At 35.2% G+C, this 10,605-nt stretch overlaps 1 long non-coding RNA gene across 4 annotated transcripts; it reads right to left on the bottom strand.

Annotated features, from left to right (window-relative positions):
* Positions 1 to 7,624: 7,624 nt before the first annotated feature.
* LOC129422783 (uncharacterized) lies at positions 7,625 to 10,404 on the bottom strand. 4 transcript variants are annotated; one of them, XR_012358122.1, is made up of 9 exons: positions 10,172 to 10,404; positions 10,039 to 10,077; positions 9,789 to 9,873; positions 9,633 to 9,670; positions 9,369 to 9,453; positions 9,223 to 9,258; positions 8,951 to 9,035; positions 8,693 to 8,813; positions 7,625 to 8,568 (listed from the first exon to the last, which is right to left on the bottom strand). It is a non-coding gene; the product is annotated as an uncharacterized lncRNA (long non-coding RNA). The 4 variants fall into 4 exon arrangements; XR_012358120.1 differs by having other exon boundaries at positions 9,789 to 10,077; XR_012358121.1 differs by having other exon boundaries at positions 10,039 to 10,403.
* Positions 10,405 to 10,605: the final 201 nt, after the last annotated feature.

The raw sequence follows: 10,605 nt of genomic DNA, 5'->3' as shown, positions 1-10,605 counted from the left end.
TTGTGGGTGATTATTCTGGTGCCAGAGACATAATGAAATTGCTTTAGAGTTACATAATCCCATAATATAAGCATTAAAAAGCATGTTGGAATTACAGATGAAAATCTAGTCCCCTTACATAATAAAATTACTTAAACATTACAAAATAAATGTGTTATAGTAAAGAGAAATAGCACTTTGAGTCAACATATTTCTATTAGACTACTTAAAATAATTAAAATGTTTTGGTCTGACACATAAAAATTAATTGAGGAAAATTATTTTGGTTTTAAACAATCGGATCATGTGGGACCGATGTACACATTAAAATTGTGTAAATTGAAAGGATTTTTTTTTTCAGTGTATACTCTCATTCTGGCGTAATAATCAAAGACTTTGCTGCCGTAACATGGCTGCAGCAGGCACAATGATATTATGTAGCACCCGAAAATAGTCCCCTTAGTAACTTTCAATAGTCCCCTTAGTAACTTTCAATAGCAGGGGACTATTTTCGGGCACTGCGTAATATCATTGCGCCTCCTGCTGCCATGTTACAGCAGCAAAGTCCTTGATTATTACACCAGAATGAGAGTATAGTTCCTAGCCATATCTGCCTAGAAATCACAACTTTTTATTTTACATTGGTCTTAGTACACGATGGAACTACAGAAGACTCAAGTTTTAAATAGAAAACATATCAAAACTCTTTGGTTATTTTTTTGACGCGATGCTAATGGTCTAATCAGATTCAATAGATTATGCTAAGCTATGCTAAACGTGGTACCACCAGACCCGGAGATCAGCTGAATAGATTCCAAAATGTTAAAAATCAATTGTTTAACTCTAGGGGAGCTGAAAAATTATTTCAAAAAACGTGGAGGGTCCCTTTAATGCTTCCCAGCAAGCAACAGCTATCATCTCACCGTCTAGGTTAACTATAGACCTGATATGTAATCTGGCTGTGAGTAACCCACTTCTAGCCAAAATAAACTTGAATTTGGCTACATTGCCAAAATAACTTGCATATGCCATCGTGTAAGCAAAGTCAACAGTGTTTACAAGGTGTTTGATTTCATCAATTTTTTTTTTTTTGGCCGTTAGGTGTCTATTACATTTTCACTGACAGCCCAAATTGTACCTTGTTTTAGCCTAGACATCTGAGCTGTGTTCGGATGGCTTTTAAATGTCTTTTAAATGCAAAACTGCATGATGGGTTCATATCTGGTAAGCTACAATAACCCTGAAATTGTCTTGTTATGTAGTGCCAATCGATTGGGAAAATGTGTTTGTTTGGTAATTTTAAGTTATTTAACAGCTCTCTTCCATTTATAAGACAGAGTTCATGTGAGGTAAGCATCCTCTCACTGAATTTGATGAGACACTAGCTTTGAACATAGCCTACAATATATAGCCTACAATATATAGCCTACAATATATTTGAAGAGTTTTGTTCCAAAACGCAATAAATCCATTTCGACTATTTCTGTAATTTTCTATACCAAGAAAGTGACAAGATGAAAACTAATATTTTCTGTTACAAACTTTCACATAGCATCTTTAGGTTATAATAACATTAAAAATTCAAACCATAATTTGATTTTCAAAGATTTTAGAAAAACAAATTATTTTTTTCCACAAAATGCAATAAATCCATGACAAGTTTTTTTCCAAAATGCTATAAATCTATTGAATCAATATATAAATGTGCATTCATCTTTGCCATGTTATATTCATTTAGTTGACTAGTTGTATACACTGATTAAAAAAATTGAAAAAACAAAACAAAACAATAATTGCATTAATCAAAACACACTCATCCTTGGGACGTTGTCGCTGAACTTTTTTGACAGAGATCAGCTGTAAAATGTTTTGGTCTTGCTCGATTTTCGTTGACTTTGCGTAAAATAATGGAAAGTTTTTCATGTTTTTATGTTACTTTAAGTTAACAAATTAAGTTAAATACCTGTTGTTCTTAGTAATGTCAACTTATCACAGGTCAAAACAAAAATAGTAAGTTGAATTGGCTTGGAGCATAAAGGTAAAACAACTTGGTTTAGCATTTTTTACAGTGCAGGATCTGCCACTGTGTTTAAATGATAAATACGTCTAATTTAAAACCATTCCCTGTTAAATTAACACCAATAATAGCCAAACTCTCCAACTCTATTATTTTTCAATTGTTTGCTGTTAAAGACTGTAGCGAGGATTTGACCTCTGAGTGTTCTGTATTTATCTCATTCTTTCTAATTCTGTCTCTATCTCACTGCAGTCTCCACAGCAATCTCCCACAATTCACCTATGATTCTAATCTTCCCATTGCCTTTATTTCTCTCTGTCATTCTCATGCACGCTCTTACTTGCAGTATGGCCTAGAACAGAACAATAAATAATGCTTTAAAAGGGTGTGAGATTGAATTTAATCTTCGGAAAGTGCTTATACCCTGCATATGTGATTCTGCATTCTCATTCAGGACAAATTGAAAACTTGGAACACAATAAAGAGAAATGGATATGGGGACAATCGAGAAAATGTACAAGGCGTAGAAACTGGAAAACAGATTTTTTTCAGGCACATTAGAAGCCCGTTTTAAAATAATTAAATTCTGGGCCCGGTCTCTTCTGATATCACAGTCTATTGACACTATTAAGCACTAGGCATTGAGAGTAGATGAGTTCTATTCATACAGGCACTTTAAATGCCACATTGCCCATCCATTTTAGAGAACACAGTAGCAGGCGTACTTTCAAACAGAAAAGCTGTTTTAATGCTAAGTACTGTAAATGCTTTTAAAATGTATTATATCATCTTAGAGCAAATTTACACCTGTTATCAAGATGCGCTTTGGTCACAAGTGGATGAGCAAGACACATTCCTGTTCACACCCGGGGCTCTATTTTAGCAATGTAAGCGCATTGTCTAAACTAAGAGCACGGTGCACAGACTAAAGGGCATGTCCGATTCCAATATTGCTAATTTAACGATGCGAAAATGGTTTATGTTTCAAGCGCACGGCCTAAAAGGGTTGTTCCTATTCACCTAATGAGTAATGCGTGTTTTTTGGGTGTAATGTGCAATAAACCAATGAGAGTCTCAGCTCTCATCCCCTTTAAAGCAGTTGCGCCTGGCGCTATGCCTAATCCATATTTAGAAAGTGGAATTTGTAAACTGAAAAACTAAGTAGAAGAAAAATTGTAATTTCTGTAATTCTGTAATTGCAAGAGATAAAGAATTTACAGACGTGCGGAGAGCTCAAGCGTTTCAGCACTCGGACAGCGCCATGTTTTTTTTAAAGCATTACTTAAAAATGTTTCTCATCTCACCATATCCACAGGTACAAATTCATCACATAAAAATAAATCGGTGGGGTAGCATTTAAAAAACATTTAAAAATAGATGCACTTGTTTAAAGCAAAGCATTCAATTACTTACCAGGCTACAGGTGAAGCAGCTCTTTACACCTTCTAACGTCTCATAATCGGTCCTCATTTATGTCCAGGAGACTCAATAATAATCTTTTACATTTTAACCCTTTAATCCTTTTAAGCGTTTTTGTGCTGCTGTGCATTCATGTGTGTGATAAGCAAACGCGCATTGTCGTCCTATTTATAGGTGCATATTACAAACACCCTCATTAAATAACAAAAACATTATTGCGCCATTGACTTTAGACCGTGTTTTAGTTGGTCAATGGCGTAGTCTATTTTAGTTGCCTCAAAATAGCAACGTGCCAACAATGCACCTGAACACACCTTGTTTTCAGACCAGAACCCCATTGGCGCAAAATTGGGCGCAAATGCTTTTGCCATTTAAACAATGTGGCCCTAAACGTGAAAATGATCTTTGCGCTGCGTTGAAACTAGCAAAAGACACTTGCGTCGCGCATTGCGCCGGTTGTATGCTAGAGCCCCTGGTGATTTAATCCGTCTCTTTTGTCCACTTTCGACCACGTCTGTCCTGTCTATAGGCAAGTCGTTAAAACACAAGGAGGAGAAATAATGGGTTTAAGTTGACATGCACTAATGTTATGAGAGAGTACCTTGTGTTGTTTTGTACATATATAGCTACGTAAGGGCTTTAATAATGACATAAACTCATGCAACTTTCACTCGAAAATGAAACCGAAGTGAATGAGACGGAGAGCAGACCTTTTAGTTTAATCAATGAAAGCCTAAAGACTACACTGAACACTATGGGTTTACGCTAGAAGTCAGGACCGGTGTGCTCAGTACATTATACATTAGATCAGTAGGCGGAAAATAGGCAGTCTTTTGTGGCAACTCGAACACATTTGACCACATGAACGTTTACACCACAAAGTCAATCTGGTCAAATGTGTTTTTTAACTACCTCTGAATGTGGTTGAAAGTGGATGAGTTTCACACCCCGTTTACACCTGTATTTAGTCAGCAATAATATTACGCAGCAGCCGAAAATATTCCCCTTAGTAACTTTCAATAGCAGGGGACTATTTTCGGGCACTGTGTAATATTATTGCGCCTCCTGCAGCCATGTTACGGCAGCAAAGTCCTTGATTATTACGCCAGAATGAGAGTATAGTTCCTAACCATATCTGCCTAGAAAATCACAACTTTTAATTTTCTGTCGATCTTAGTACACGATGTAACTACAGAAGAGTCAAGCCTTAAACAGGAAAAACATCGAAACTCTTATTATCTTATTTTTGAGCATGATGCTAATGGTCAAATCAGATTCAATGGATTGTGCTTAGCTATGCTAAAAGTGATACCGCCAGACCCGGAGATCGGCTGGATGGATTCCAAAACGGTAAAAATCAAATATTTACCTCTAGGGGAGCTGGAAAATTTGCATATTTTCAAAAAAAGTGGAGTGTCCCTTTTAATCTTAAAACCAAATCCAAGAAACCCAGTCCGCACCTAAGATTAATAATAAATTAATATTACGCTAGATTACTAAATGCTGCAAAAATATTACTCATTGGTAGTTTATGATACCTAATGCATTAAATTATGTTAGTTAAAACTTTATACAGTAATTGCAATACTGTACAATAAAGTAACTTTCAAAGTTTTGACAACGATTACAAATGACAAATGTCCATGCCCTTACGATTTTCTGGAAATCATTCATCAGCCCTAGGATCCAAGATTTAAGAACGTTGTTGACAGTCTTTGTATTAGTTTCAAAGTATTGCCTCTATTATTTTTTCCTTTAAAAACACAAACAAAAGAAAAAACTGAAAAATGTATAAGGCTTAGAGAATATAGAGGCGTACAGATAATGACTAAATCTTACAGTATGCATGCTGATGCAAGTGCTGATGCAAGTGCTGATGCCTACAAATGTGATTTACATAAGCCAGCATAAAGGTCACTTGACCTGAATGAGTTTCAAAAAATAGTTTTTATTTGCTTCTCTGAATGTTATTTCCTCAATACTTCTAAACAGAAGACAAAAAGGTGAATTAAAATGAGCTTTCTTCAGCCCAGCAGGGAGGCCGTCCTTGCAGCAGAGCCCCAGGACAGGTCATTACTGATGTGGACAGCAGACAGCTTCTCGCTGTGTGGGAACGGTTGATATAGCTGTTCGCTAGGTCATTTCGTCTTCAGTTTAGTTGGTGCCAATGCAGTGCAACCACTATTCATTTTACTACACTGGGTCATTTTATCTTTGGTAAAGCAACAGAGATCTGTATGCACGGGAAACTGTAGTGCCCCCTGGGAGTCAGAAAAACTTCTGATGATATAAGGCATTGCAAGTCTATCAAAGCATTAAACTGTTCACTGGATGAGAGCATTACACTGCCACAATCAGCTCAATGTGCTGTTATGCAAATTTTCCCAGAGGTGCTGTATATAATTAAGAGAGTAGATATGATTTAATTAAGAGCACTATAATTGCTCATGCGGGCATGAGAATTTGACCCATTTCATAGAGGGGAAGGGTTCAGTCATGCTGACAGGGGCGGATCTACTGGGGTGGCACGGGGTGGCAGTTGCCACCCTAAATAAAAGCATTGGCACCCCATATGCCACCACAGCTCTGGTATCCTAATATATATAATATATACCCGAGTAGGCTCTTTTAACCAGAAAGGCAATGTAGTTTTTCTCTGCGTGTGTTTAGGGGTGGGAGACACATATCTGACGATGATTGGTGTGTGTGTCTTAGAGGGGGTGGGACAACCACATAGCTGAAGATGATTGGCTTAATTTCCATCGTTAGCCAACCAGAGGCAGCAGAGTTCATACCCGGTCATAGAGAAGCACGCACAGTCAGTCCGAGCAGAAAGTCTTTTACAGTGTAAAAAAGTCCGTGCAGTCTTGTCAACTTGGTGACTTTGTCGCTATATTAAGAAACTTTTTAGACCCCTTTAGCGACTTTATTAAAAAAAACGACTTGGACAAATCTAGCGATCTTTTCTGGCGTGGTTGGAAACTTTTGGAAACTGCCGTGAAAGCATGCATCACCCCATAAGGCACTCCCATGCAGCCCGTTTCTCGCGCTGCAGTCCATCCGTGATCCGAGTCGCACAAACCCGCTACAACAGAGCGATGGAAAGTACAACGAACTCAAAACAAAGGTAGCGGATGTAAGCACAAAGTATAAAAAGCACAAACGTTACTTTTCCATCGTTGAGGTGAAAGGCAAGAATGTTTATGAATGTGCAACTTATGCCCATGAAGAGAGAGTCTCTTCACGTCTGTAGCAAGTAATTCTGATCTAATAAAGCACCTCACATCATCACATGCTGGCAAAAAAATAGTGTTTTCTCTTTAGTGTCTTTAAGTGATTAAGTTGAGCATCACATCAGCAAATCAAAGTACTGAATACGGTCATATTTCACAGATAAATGTTGCATCAGGATACAAATACAAAAGTTAAACGGTTGATTGTTTAATATTACCTGAGGTAGTTGCTTGGTAGTTAAAACAACTGAACTGCACGTTTGTGTAAGCAGTAAATATCTTTTAAGCAGTTTTTTCTAGCCCGTCATGTCTTGTTAGCTACTGCAGCAATCAAAATATTCAATACGTGCATATGAAAACGCTCGTTATAATATAGTCTTCATTAAGGAGACAAAACTATTCAGTGTTGTGTATGTTTAGAAATCTTGAAAGACAAATATTAATGATACTATGAAAAGAAGGCTGATATACATTTTTTAACCAAAAAGAATAGAAATATCAAATACTATGGGAGTGAAATGTACAAATAAAACATAATAATATGTTGTGGAAGGGAAAGGAGTAGATGAAGTCATGAAAGAATGAAACATATAGATGGCAAATAGCTAAAAGAAGTGAAAAGACAGAAATCCATCATGAAGTGAGTGAAAGGATTAAAGAAGAGGGTTATATGATAGAAAGAGATGTGTGCCTTTCAAATATGTTTTACATTATTATTACACGGCGCTCTGGAATGCTTGATTCTGATTGGTCAGTTGAGACATTTGCAGGTTCGTTCTTTTCAAATAATAACCGCTCCAAAATAATAACGCATAGCCGGTACTACTAGCACAAGTAAAATCGCTCCGCGCCAATAAAGATCAATAAAGGCTGCGTCCGAAAACTCTAAATTGCTGCCTTCTGAGGCAGCTTTCCAAGGCAGCAAGGCATCAAGGCATGTCCGAATTCAATGTTTGGTTTACTTCCTGTCTCCTGAGATACACTCTTAAGAAAAATGGTTCTATATAGTACCAAATAAGGGTTCTTCAGCTTGTAACAATAGCAGCACCCTTTCTGGTACTATATAGAACCCTTTTTTAGATGGTTCTATATAGAACCTTGCCTTGAAAAAGTGCTAAATAGAACCTCAGTGGTGCTATAAAGAACCCTTTCATTTATCAGCAGTCAGAAGGATTATTTTTTATTTGTTTTTTTCTTATTTATAGCACTTTATAAGGTTTATCAGTTTAAAAACAGAACAGCAAGACATCAGAACATACTTTTATTTTCACTTTTTCATTACATGAGGTGTCATACAATAATAAATATTTGCATTAAAATCACAATCAGAATAAATATATGAATTATTATCCAAATATAACAAATCACTACTCAAATAAGATATGGATGTTAAATAACAGCTTCAATATTAAATAAAGTAACAAAAAATTTGGCAATTAAAATAATTTTAAATAGACAACAATTACATGAAATCAATAAAATCATGATATGCAACATCAAAACATGCAAATGATAATAAATCCTGAATATTAACATATTATTGACATTACATTCAGATGTATACATTTTAGCACAAACAGATCGATGACATAGAATACAAATGAATGGGATGTTTATAATGCATTATTAACTGTAAAAATAAAAGTCAATAGGATTGTGTCAATCTTTGTAGAATCTCACCAAAAAAAGTCCATATTATTTTCTTTACGGAATCATCCAATACTCCAATACTCCATCTAATGTTCTTTGTTTTGTTGCAATGATGCTGAACATTTAGTCAGATAAGAGTAAGATAAGAAATGGTCTGCTATTGTCATGTTGATCTTGAGACACAGGCTGTGATTAAAACAGATCTTCTCCATCACCTGGCTGTGGTCATCATCATACAAGGTTGAGCATCAGGCTGAACAAGATTTGGATCTGTTTGAGATGGGAGAAAGGATAAGACATGGAGACAAAACAAGTTAATATTAGCCTGGAGTTTTCTTACATACTGTATGTAAAACATGATTTGACAGTTTTAATATGACTCTGCTCAAGATACCTGTTTTGTCCGTAAATAGGTGAATGCTTGGTGAAAGATTTATTTATAAATTGAATTCACTCAATTCACATAAACCACTGTTATCAAGCTAATGGCAGACCTGCAGACTCTCATGATCCACCTACAACAGATAGACAAAAATAATTCTGTTATCACAAGTAAATGTGCCACAAGATCACACACACAATCTCCAAAATGTTTAAACAGTAAATAACTATTATTATAATGCCAGCATTGAAAGTAACATGCATACATCACCTTTAAAAACAGGATGTGTCTTTCATATCAAGTGGTCATATGCACTGCATTCACTCCCAGTAAGATTACCTCACATATGAAAACTCTGAAATATCAATAAAAAAAAAACTAAACACATGTTGTACCACATTCTTTTCATAATTAGTTTAATAAACTTAATGTAAAATATACATGTATATGCTTTATAACAAACACTATAACAAATCATTATCCTAAGTCATTGTTAAAGCAGAGTCCCTGAAATATATCATTTAAAACAATATGAAGATTACCTGCTTTAAAGGGAATGAAGCTTACAGTATGTTGACCTGTTATAAAAGAAATAAAGTGCATCAAAAACACACAAAACCTCAATTTATTATTATTTATTATTATTATTATTTTAATGCCAGGATTGAAAGTAACATGCATACATCACCTTTAAAAATAGAATGTGTCTCTCGTATCAAGCGGTCATACGCACTGCCTTCACTCCAAGCAAAATTACCTCGCATATGAAAACTCTGAAATATCAATAAAAAAACTAAACACATGTTGTACCACATACTTCTTATAATTAGTTTAATAAACTTAATGTACAATACACATGTATATGCTTTATAACACTTTAACAAATCATTATCTTAGTCATTGTTAAAGTAGAGTCCCCTAAATATATCATTTAAAACAATATGAAGCTTACCTGTTATAAATGGAATGAAGCTTACGTATAAAGTTGACCTGTTATAAACGATATAAAGTACAATAAGAACACACAAAACTTCAATTTTCAAAATGTTTTTAACAGTAAATAACTATTATTTTAATGTCAGCATTGAAAGTAACATGCATACATCACCTTTAAATACAGTATGTGTGTCTCATATCAAGCGATCATACGCACTGCCTTCACTCCCAGCAAGATTACCTCAAATAAAAAAACTCTGAAAAATCAATAAAAAAACTAAACACATGCTGTACCACATTCTTTTCATAATTAGTTTAATAAACTTAATGTAAAATATACATGTATGCTTTTGAACACTTTAATAAATCATTATCCTAAGTCATTGTTAAAGCAGAGTCTCCTAAAACAATATGAAGCTTACCTGCTTTAAAGGGAATTAAGCTTTCAGTATAAAGCTTACCTGTTATAAAATAAATAAATTACAATAAGAACGCACAAAACTTCAATTTTCAGAATGTTTTTAACAGTAAATGATGATTATTTTACTCTCTTACCTGTTTGTGTTGTTAGTCTGCAGGCAGTTCAGCAGGACTGATGATTCAGGGCTTTTACATGTGAAAATAATCAAGAGGCAGCTTGAAAATAACTGACTAAATTTAAAATCAAAAAAAGGAGGGAAAAAAGAACCCTTTTGCCAAGACAAAGAACCATTTCAGCAAAAAAGGGTTCTTCAGTAAGCTATGGTTCTATACAGAACCTTTACCATCAGTTCAGAACCTTTGAAGAACCTTTTTTCATAAGAGTGTACCTATGCGTGGACGTACATTAAGAATGTGATTGGTCGAGTCCGGTCGAGTTCGAAAAAATGAAATGGCGGCCAAGGACGCGACTGGACCACCAATTTAGTGTAAATAAAGGTATATTTGTACTTTTTACACCTTTTAATTGCATTTCTAGCGAGAAATTAGTATTGTAGTTTTCAAATATG

Source organism: Misgurnus anguillicaudatus, chromosome 16 (genome assembly GCF_027580225.2).
Source record: "Misgurnus anguillicaudatus chromosome 16, ASM2758022v2, whole genome shotgun sequence".
Lineage (NCBI taxonomy): Eukaryota > Metazoa > Chordata > Actinopteri > Cypriniformes > Cobitidae > Misgurnus > Misgurnus anguillicaudatus.
The sequence above is the reverse complement of the archived record's forward strand: the minus strand, read 5'-3'. Positions and strand labels throughout refer to the sequence as shown.